Source organism: Kryptolebias marmoratus, linkage group LG20, assembly GCF_001649575.2.
Source record: "Kryptolebias marmoratus isolate JLee-2015 linkage group LG20, ASM164957v2, whole genome shotgun sequence".
Lineage (NCBI taxonomy): Eukaryota > Metazoa > Chordata > Actinopteri > Cyprinodontiformes > Rivulidae > Kryptolebias > Kryptolebias marmoratus.
This window is the reverse complement of record NC_051449.1, coordinates 15,487,745-15,498,502: the sequence shown is the minus strand read 5'-3', so window position 1 is coordinate 15,498,502 and position 10,758 is coordinate 15,487,745. Positions and strand designations below refer to the sequence as shown.

The following is a 10,758-nucleotide window of genomic DNA, read 5'->3' as shown; positions in this document are numbered from 1 at the left end:
TGTTCCAGATAGTATCGACTTATAGAAACAGAAACAAATGATGCTCACCTCAAAAATCTCAAATCCAGCAATGTCCAGCACACCAATGAAGTACTGACGTGGCTGCTTGGTGTCCAGGGACTGATTGATCCTCACCACCATCCACAGAAACATCTTCTCATACACTGCCTTAGACAGTGCACCAACAGCATAGTACACCTAAAGGAGCAATACAAGCGTTAGAAGTTAGATTGTCATTTTGTTCCTGCATCTTTTGATGCCTCCATCAAGGGGATGGTCAGAATTTCAGAGGTATTTTTATTTTTTCTACCTGTTGAACATTCTGTCCCTTGGTGACCCACTCATTTCCTACTTTGACTCTTGGGTGACAGAGACCTTTGATGAGGTCGGCAGAGTTCAGGCCCATCAGATAAGCTGCTTTGTCAGCATCTTTGGGGATTTAATGATGTTAAGTCAAGGTCATCAGTGGAATGCAAAGCTCTTATCATTCTTTTGTGCCTTGTAACTTGCTTCAAATAATAATTTCCTACCTTCAGTTCCATCAGCCTCTGCCTGCTCCTCTCGCTGTTTCTGCTTAAACTTCATGTTACCAAAGTGCATGATGGCACCAGTCATTTTGTAAATACTGTTCTTCTCTTCTTGAGTGAAGCCCAACACATCAAAGGCATCCTAAGTGAAATAAATCAATGCAATTTCATTTTTATTTAGCTTCATAATATGATTGACTGAACATTGTTTGCTGTTTTGATTTTACGATTTATCTCACATCAGTGGCCATCAGCTCTTCAGAGTCATTGATGGAGGCTACTGTCGTCTCTCCTTGGGAGATGAAGGCGTAGTCATAGGGGTTGTTGGTGATGAGCAGCATCTCTAGAATGGGATAAAATATATATTTTTTAACATGTTATAATGTTAAAATATAAACTACTTTGCATTTGTTTAATACACTTACCCAGGAGTTCAGGCTTTGCCTGAGACAAAATCTGGTAGAAAATGTGGTAGTCCCTCTCAGCTTTGAGCTGGTAGGTCACACGTGACTTTTCCAGAAGATCTGTTGAATACAATATTTGTTCTTATGGACACAAATCGATTGAGCGTGACTTCAAACACGTTTCATAAATCTTGTTACTTACAAGTCTCAATGTCAGCAGAGGCCAACTTTCCTCTGTTGTCAAAGTGAATTCTGATGAATTTACCCTACAGAAAAAGCCACTTATTTTATTTAAAATCTTAATTTCACCAAAAGTTTCCCATTTCAGAGCTACAGAAACTCACAAATCTGGAGGAGTTGTCGTTCCTGATGGTCTTGGCATTACCAAAAGCCTCCAGAGCAGGGTTAGCCTGAATGATTTGATCCTCCAGGGTGCCCTGATGGGAAACAAATCCACATTGTCAGACATACTGACAAGTTTAGGGAAGCTTGAAAAATTTAAAGTAATTTTAGGTTTACTATTGATAGTTTTGTTGTGTGATTTTAAGAAACAAATGTAGAACAAACCTTCTTCTCAGCAGCAGCATCTTTCTTCCCACTGGGGACAGCAGCAATACTGGCAAAGTACTGAATAACACGCTTGGTGTTGACAGTCTTTCCAGCTCCGGATTCTCCACTGAGTGTAAAATACACAGAAAGGTTTAGGCTGTGATCACCGACCTATGACTGCTGAATGGTTTTTGATCACAGTAACTCACGTGATGAGGATTGACTGGTTTTCTCTGTCTGTCATCAAGAAAATACAATAAACAAATGAAAATTTACAGCATCATCCAAAACATTTTTGAAGACCTGAAGTGACTTATGTACCTGCATGCATGTACTGGTAGGCATTATCAGAGATGGAGAAGATGTGAGGAGGAGCTTCACTCCTCTTCTTCCCTCTGTAGGCGACGACCACCTCTTGGTTGTAGACTGGCAGCCATTTGTATGGGTTGACAGTCACACAGAACAGCCCAGAGTAGGTCTGCCATGTCAAAAGAAGAATAGAAAATAATGTTTTTAGATGCTAAGATAGTTTATAAGTATGGAGAAATAAACTTGTTCTTTAACTCACATAGATCATCCATGCTGCGTAACGCTCTTTGAGGTTAAACAGCACAGCTGGCTCGTGGAGGAAGGTGAACATCGCCATGTCTTCAATTTTATCAAACTTTGGCGGGTTCTGGGGGTGTACATCACACTCCTTCACAGTGACAGTCTGGAAAAAGAAGTGACATATCTCACCCAGATTGTCAAGAGTTTTCAATTTCAGTCAAACAGAACTGATAATATACCTTTCCAAATTCAGTCTCAGCGGTGACTTTGTCGCCATCACGACTGGTGATGGATGCTTTCACGTACTCGACCTCAGGGTCGGGTACGAAGCACTCCTTCTTCATGTCAAACGGACGAGTCTGAGCCTCCAGGCGCTCCTTGTCTGACTTCCTCAGAAAAGAAGCAGCAACTCCAAACTCTGCCATGGCGGCGTCACCCATTATTCAACCTGTTACAAATGTGAGAATGTTGAGCCTCTGATGATGACTGCAGTAACTTTAAACAAATCACCATTAAATGTTTAATGCTAAATATCTGCAAGCATCTGTTGTTACAGCAGTTACTTTACAAATACAGTCATTTAAAGGGCAGATGGTAATCATTGTGATTCCATTATAGTTGAGTTTTAAATCTTTTTTTCAATATGAAGTTCATATGTTTAAAAAAATAATTAAATCTTCATTGCATATTCATTTTAAAGCCTTTTTGAATATAAAATTGCATTCGATATTATGGAAATAAACATAAATAGTTTTAAATTTATAAATAAGAATAATAATTAAATATAAATGTCCTTTGATATTTTAGATCTTTAGTTCGGACGAGAGGAGCTGCTCCAAAAAACAAATAGAAACTGACCTTGAATTCCTAATCATGTACAATGTCAAAGATAAATTTCCAGTAACTCGACTAAACTTAGTCCAAAATCAATGTCCTGATTGAACTGCAGCTTGCTTTTACCTTGGGTGGGTTGGACTCCAAATGAAGACGATGGTCAGTCAGAGTTTTCTGTTCAAACCAGATAAAAAAGCAAAGCATTTGATTCAGTCTTGCTGCCATACATCATCATTTACACTCAAAGGTACTATCAGTAAGTGCTACTTGTGGTAGAGTGTCCGCCCTGAAACTGGGAGGTTGTGGGTTCAATCCCCAGCCGGGTCATACCAAAGACTGTAAAAATGGGACCCATTGCCACCCTGCTTGACACTCAGCATTAAGGGTTGGAATTGGGGGGTTACATCACCAAATGATTCCCGAGCGCAGCACCGCTGCTGCTCACCGCTCCCTCAGGGGATGGGTCACATGCGGAGAACAAATTTCACACACTCAGGTGTGTGACAATCAGTGGATCTTTCTTTCTTTCTTTTTTTTTCTTCGACTTCAGTGCTACACATCAGAGCATCAACTTTAATTATTAAACGGGATCATACAAATGATAAAAATGTTTTGCTTACCTTAGACTGTCAGCCTTCAATCAAGTGAAATGTTGAGAGCCGTACCTGACAGCAGCCTCACCTCCTTTAATAAAGCTGGTAGATCCACCAAATATGGGATAAATATTTGGGGGGGGGGGGGAAATGCACGTTAAAAAAGCATGGTCCTAATTGGGCAGGAACTGCTGCCGCTATTTGTTGCTGTAACCTTGTGACAAACAAGGCGAGGACAATACGTGGTTCAAAGAAAGGGGAGGGCGTGAGGTGGAGTTCAGGGACAGGCTGGATATCAAATGACTCTTAATTTATTCATATTAATCATAACCAGTCAGTTTTCATCATTTCTTCAGAGCAACTGCTTAGAATCACTTCAATCCTGTTATTGTGATTTCATTATTATTTGTGTGTTGCACCTGTTGTTCAGTATGTCACATCTATAAGTCGCCTACTTTGCCATGTTTAATGTTTACCTCCATCATCCGTCTGTCTGGTTGAAACTTTAAAGCTGAATTGACTGTAGTCATGTCTTTATGTGGCTGCATCTGTTTAACCTGACATGAATTTTTGATCATTTCTTCTCACAAGCAAGGAAAAATAACCTCAGTATGATATGTTCTTTTATACTAAGTATCAAATAAACCCATTAAAGTCGGGTTTTACATGAGAGCAAAATGGTTTTGAAATAAAAGTTTGTTAGAAACAGGAGATCCCACTACGTTTCTTCATTTTCACCTTTTAGTATCAGCTGATTGGGTGCCCGTGTTTTATATTTCAGACAGAAGGATGAGAAACATCAGATTAATAAACAAACTAAAACCAATTTGTTCTTTTAATGCTGAGGTTGGAGAGGAGCTCTAGACTTGTTAAGACTTTGGATGAAATGATTGAGTTTAGCTAAGGTCAGTCCGGTACAGAGGGAAGAGGTGCTTGTAAAGTCACTGCTGAGACAGTAAAGAGTTGCAGCTGTCACTGAGTGAAAACTAAGGTCAGAGACTTTAAATTATCACTCACCGCTGCTCTGCCCAGGAAGGTCTACGCCCTTAGTCTCATCATGTCGTCATGGCATTGTTCCCTCTCCTTTGGCCTTCAGGACAAAGATAACCCTGTGAAATTCTTCTCTGGATTTTTCCTCCCGATTATGAAGGGCAGCCTTTGAGGGCAGTGATAAAGTTGAACTACAGTTTCTGATGTCATGATGGACAGGAAGAAGCAGGTGTGCAGCACCTAAAATATTGTCTCCGTTCAACCTTGTTTGTATTCTTGGCCATTATAAAGTTTCATGTGGGTTGAGAGGACACATTTAACTGTATTTAAAAGCACACTTTATTAATCCCTAAAGATAAGTACCATTAAAGTTTTAATAAAACAAAGTACTGGCAGATAAAATAAATTAAGAAACAATAAAAAAGGATTGATCTCCTTTATGGCAGTGCAGGTCAGCAAACTGAAGAAGCTGAAGAGGTTTTATTCCATAAGTTTAACTAGTTTTTGTCATCTTTTAAGGCCTTTTCTGGTGAAGGACAAAAACCCAGTCCTAATATTGTGGAACCTCATTTTGAGGTTAGAGATTAGATTCAGGGCTAAGGTATAAAGAGAGTTTAGGTCAGGATTCAGCATGTACTCATTATTGTTAAGGTGAGGGTAAGGCTAGGGGTTAGGCTACAGAAATGAATGGAAGGCAAAAAAATGTCTTAAGTGTAGAAATACAAACTTGTGTGTATATTGGTAGGTGTATATTTATAATATTACATATATAAATATTACATATATAAATTTATATTATATTATATGGTATATACTGTATGTCTTCTCAGTTATTGCACAGGAATACAGGGGTCACATAAGTTATACTTCCTGCTTCTTTCTGGACAGAAAAGTGTGTAGTTAAAATGTATATTTATGTAGTTTAAGGTATTTACAGAGTGAAAGTGTGAGCTATAATACCTTGTTTTTAAAGTATTTCTTGTGCTTGAGTGCTAATGTAATGATGATGCTCCCTGTGTAGTAACAACTGAATTACTGCGGTTTTCTTCCCTCTTTTATTATTAACGAAATAAGCCCCTCTATCCTGCAAACAATGTCGCAATCTTCATCCTAACGCCATCACTGTTAGTTTTGTACTGTAGTGCTTAGCGGTGTTTCACCGGGCCGTGTAAAGGTTGATCAGAATCTGCTTTCACATTATTGGACTTACTATCATTCTCAGCTGTTTAAATGCCCGTGGAGACCTTAGATCGTGCCCCCCTGCTGGATTTCATCCCAGACCCACTGTGTAACTCCTCTGAGGTGAGACCAATTGTTCTTTGGTTTTAAAGAACAAAAGGTGTTGCCTCTTTAAATGCAACTGCTTCTAATTTCTGCCAAAACAGCTCTTAAGCTCTTACAAACACAACAGCCCCGTGCATTAAGCGTTTGACAAGCTGAACCTGTGACACAAACACAAAAAGCGTTAAAGGGTTGTCGCTGAGTCAGAGGGAAATTAAACGAAGATTAGATCAATTTGTTATCATTATTGCATGGATGAAAAAGAATAACACTGTGCTGTTCATCTATTGTCGGGGAATCTCCTCGTAGATCTCAAAGATCTTCGGAGGACGAGGCCACGTGAGATCAAGGTCATCACTCGGTGTCAGCTCATACTCTCCGCCTTCCTCACTCCTTCAAATTGGCTGCCTATCGTCTGTTCGTCTGTGCCTCCTTTGTGCAGCAGCAGATGCATAACACACGGTAAGCTTCAGATATACGTTAAACGATGCTGTTTTTGTGCATAGGTGCATGTTTTACGTTCATTGTTTTATTCTTTTATAGGATGTTGTCAATTTTTACAGAAAACAAGTATTTTTCACAAGAAAAGAATACCTTCTACGTAGTTATGTCTTGGTCTAAGCAGTAGTGACTTTTGATTTTTGGGGTATCTGTCCAACATGGGATTAAGGTTTAACAAGTTCTATCGATGACAAAAATCTTTTACAACATGAGTATACGTATGCTTATATACAGTATACATCCCACAATGTGTAGTAGATAATGTAGGCAAAATTAGATGAGCTATCCTTAAATATTATGCTGTATATGAGGTCAAATTCTTTATTCTTTTGTGTTTTGGACAAAAATCTATATATTGCATCATTTATGCTAAAAATTTTAATCAAGGTGTGAGCATTTTACTGTTATTTTATGTACTATAACACTAATTTAAACCTTTTGAATATTTTAACAGTTTAATTGAGCTACATGTATAATTTTAAACACAGAACTAGGTAATTATTTGTTACCTAAACTCAAAAAAATGGAAAAAACACAATTTTTAGTAATGTTCTTCTTTGTTTAGATTCTGGAAATAAATTTGTGTTCTTATTTGGCTGTGAGGACATTTCCAAAAGTTTAAAGTAGTTCTTCCATCTTCATGTTTTTGAGAGCTGTAATAAATTTATAGTGTGTATTTAGAGTGTCAGAGTGTTGAATATAACTTTATACTTTATACAAGTGAGTGTTTTGTTCACTAAAAGAAGTGGAGAACTCGACAGACATAAAAAAAAGATGCTTGCTCTTTGTCTCTTAAAGGGTCTCTTAGTTTGAAACTCTGACAGCAAGCAAATGAAGCAAGTGTGATTGTTGTGGGAGAAAAGATTAGGTGAAACCATTAGAAGAGACTAGAGCAAATCTTTATCACAGACTGTCGTATAAAAAGGAGGAGCGGTGGAGTAACAGCTCACATTTGATATTGAAGGTACTGATAAACAGGATAGACCTTTTCTCTTAGAAAACAATTAACCATGTGTCTTGTGCTGTTGGAATATATTTTGAATATATTTATATTTTCCTTTCCGGAACTTTTTTATTTTACACGTCTCATATTATTGATAGGTCTCATTATTATTTTTATTAGTTCTCTACAATTTATATTTGCAATAAATAGGATACAGATTAAATAAACAAAACTTTAACAGCTATTGTACTGTTTTTAGCTATTTACGACTACTTTTTTTTATCTCTTTTAATGCCTATGATTTTAAACTATATGCTATTAGCAATCACTTTTATGTTTAATTAATTCCTGGTAGTCATCTCAAGATCCCCCACTTGGTTCTCCCACAGCCAGAGAGGTCCTAACCACAACTCTAAGAACCGTCTTCGTCTGCTGACGGCAAGTAATTTTTACAAAAAAGTTATCATATATTCTTTTTCAAACAAGCAAATTTTTTTTTTTCTCAGATCAGACAGTGTGAGACATTTTAACAAAAGACAGTAGAAGGAAACAAAAAATGTTTTACCACGAAGATTATACTTTATTTGAGAAATCTGACATATTATGGCTTTGTTTGGGTCATAAAATTAAAACTTCAGTGCTATAGTACATTTGACATTTCAAACACTATAGAGCACTAAAAAGTATATTATTTTTTTCTGGCTTGATATACACAACGCTTAGACTATTTTTATCCATATTGACACTTCAGGTGTGCCATATTAGCACAATATGAGTGCAATTCTCAATCTGCAGATGTTTCTTTTTGGTTGATCCAAACTTGTTTAACTGAGCAGCATCAGGAAAAGCATCGGTGAAAATTGGAGTATTGGTAAAAGCAGCATAATGGACACCGAGCCGTTCTTCTTCAGACAAACACATCATTTCTGCTCTGCAACTAACTTACTGATGGGTCCATGCAACTGTCAAAACAAAGATCGTTTTATATTTTATATGTACGTAGGTTTTACCAGTACTTTATTACAGACTTCAAATATAAGTAAAAACACACTGACTCTTCTGTAGTGTGTGTGTTCTTGTTATTTTCAATCATCAGTTGACGATTTTCAGCACAAGGTGGCAGGACTGATCAAACCACTGGTAAAATGTATTTTCTGTGTCAGACCCTCTGGCAGATTGACTAACAGTATAAATTAAGTGGTGAGTACACAAAAAGCACAATAAAGCAGAAGATTTGACATCTTTTTTTGAGTGATGGTTTTTATTTCAGTGTGCCTATTGTCACTACTGTGACCACAATGACTGCGAACACTTTGTGTTAATTTTGATGCATTTTGCTTTATTCTACAGAATTACTTTTCAGGATGAAGGGACTGCAGCACAGAAGATCCCACAGGTCTGAGGTGGCCGTCAGAGAGTTTCACTCCTCATCTAGCCCTCTCTGTGATGAAGAGTGACAAGAGAGAGGGGAATTGGTGGAAAAGGACCTAACGAGTCTCAACAGGTTTTACACAAAATGCTTAAAAAATTATGAACTGTAGAGCAGAATCCTTATTACAGTTTATTATGGCTTTTTACAGTTTTCCATTACGATGACATGTTAACTTTAGAAATAAAATGTCTCAGATAGAAAACAAATATTAAAATTAGTAGAACTGAGTGAATGTAAATGCAAGACTAAAAAATGAGAGTTAAAAAAAAGTATGTAAAAAAAAAAAGTAAATTTAGATTATAATGTTCACTGTTTAAAAACAAGACATTAATTATTTACAGAATTCTATGGTCATCGTGTTATTTTAGCAAAATTGTAGGTAAGTATAGCAAAAAAAAACATCTTTGCATGCTCCACTCAATGCATGAGTCATATTTTACAAATATAGTTTTCAAACAAGTCAAACTAATCCCTGAATTTTAAATTTTGTCAGATTTTTAACATCTACCATCTAATAAATTCCCAAATTATCAATCAAGCCCCAATTCTTACCTTAAAACTAATCTAAACTTAACTTTTAAATACTAACTTCATTTTGAAGAAATTCAATTATTAACAACTAAATAAAATAAACTAAAACAACTCATCAAATCCAGATATAAAATAAAATTGATTTATACAAAGACTGGCCTGATTTATTTACTTTCATTTCCAATAAAAATCTGATTTGGTATTTTGGTTTTCTTTACAAACAACTTGAACTATATTGTCCTAAAATAATATTATTAATAAAGGTAGTAAAGAATTAGTTTTTGCATTTTCAGGAGTGCAGCACTCTTCATATCAGGTGTTGTTGAATATAAGAGAAGCCTCTGACCTTTGACCCCACATCACGGCTCTTGGCACGCAGCTTGTTGACCTGAGACTCAGCGATGTCGGCTCTCTCTTCAGCCTCGTCCAGCTCGTGCTGCAGTTTACGAAACTTGCCCAGATGAGTATTGGCCTGCTCTTCCTGTGAGATTTAAAAAGGACCCAGACCACAACATTATATCAAAATGTTCTGAGTTCACCTGATTCTCAAAGATCCAACCAAGCTGTGATCAGTGCTGTTGGTGCAGCTTTGAAAATGTAATAAAATGAAGGAAGGTCACATCAGAGCAGCTTAAGGAGTACTACAAGGTCTCAGTAAAGGGTTTTTGGGAGTAAGAACAACATTTAGGTCCTGAATCGAACCACACTCACAGCCTCCTCAGCAGCTCTCTTGTAGGCTTTGACTTTCAGCTGCAGTTTGTCAACCAGGTCTTGCAGACGAGCTACATTCTTGCGGTCCTCCTCAGTCTGTAAAAATTAAGAAAAATTAATTTTTTTTGTTTGGATGTTTTTTTTTGTTACAATATTCTTTGTGTAGTGGGAACACACAGCTGTTTTTACTTTTTTAACCATCGCAGGATTAATCATTTTCTGTAAATGAGAACCTCTTTTAAAAAAGGCAAATGTTTTCACGTTTAAAGATTACCTGGTATGTGAGCTCCTTAATGCGTCTCTCGTATTTGCGGATTCCCTTCACTGCTTCGCTGCTCTTCTTCTGCTCTAACTCCACCTCATTCTCAAGCTCCTTCACCTAAAAACATCAGAGCACCAACTGTCTTAAATCTTGGTAATTTTACACACCTAAGCAAAAGGTTGGAATGAACAGCAAATTTATACATTTCTTGAGCTAAATATAACAGGTGTTAGTGTTCACACAAGATGAAAAACATTAAACAGTCGAAGTAAATGATTAACTGGTGAAGAAAGTGTTTTTCAAAAGCCAACATTATAAGTAAAGGCTTGTAGAAGTGTTGTTTTCCTGTTTGGTCATTAAGAAGCCAATAAAAGCTATTTTATAATGACACCATGATGTTAAAGCCACATGTGCACACTGTCTGATAAAGTCTAAGATTATACTTACCCTGGCCTCGAGCTTCTGCACCTGCTTCTTGCCTCCCTTCATGGCGATCTGTTCAGCTTCATCCAGACGGTGCTGCAGGTCTTTGATGGTTTGCTCCATGTTCTTCTTCATGCGCTCCAGGTGAGCGCTGGTGTCCTGCTCCTTCTTCAGCTCCTCCGCCATCATGGCAGCATCGGTGATGGCCTTCTTGGCCTTCTCTTCAGC

At 37.3% G+C, this 10,758-nt stretch overlaps 1 protein-coding gene across 2 annotated transcripts in view; it reads right to left on the bottom strand.

Annotated features, from left to right (window-relative positions):
* The window catches only part of LOC108229685 (myosin-7), a 49,300-nt gene that overhangs the window by 22,645 nt on the left and 15,897 nt on the right, over positions 1–10,758 (bottom strand). The gene's annotated exons all lie outside the window — the stretch shown is intronic.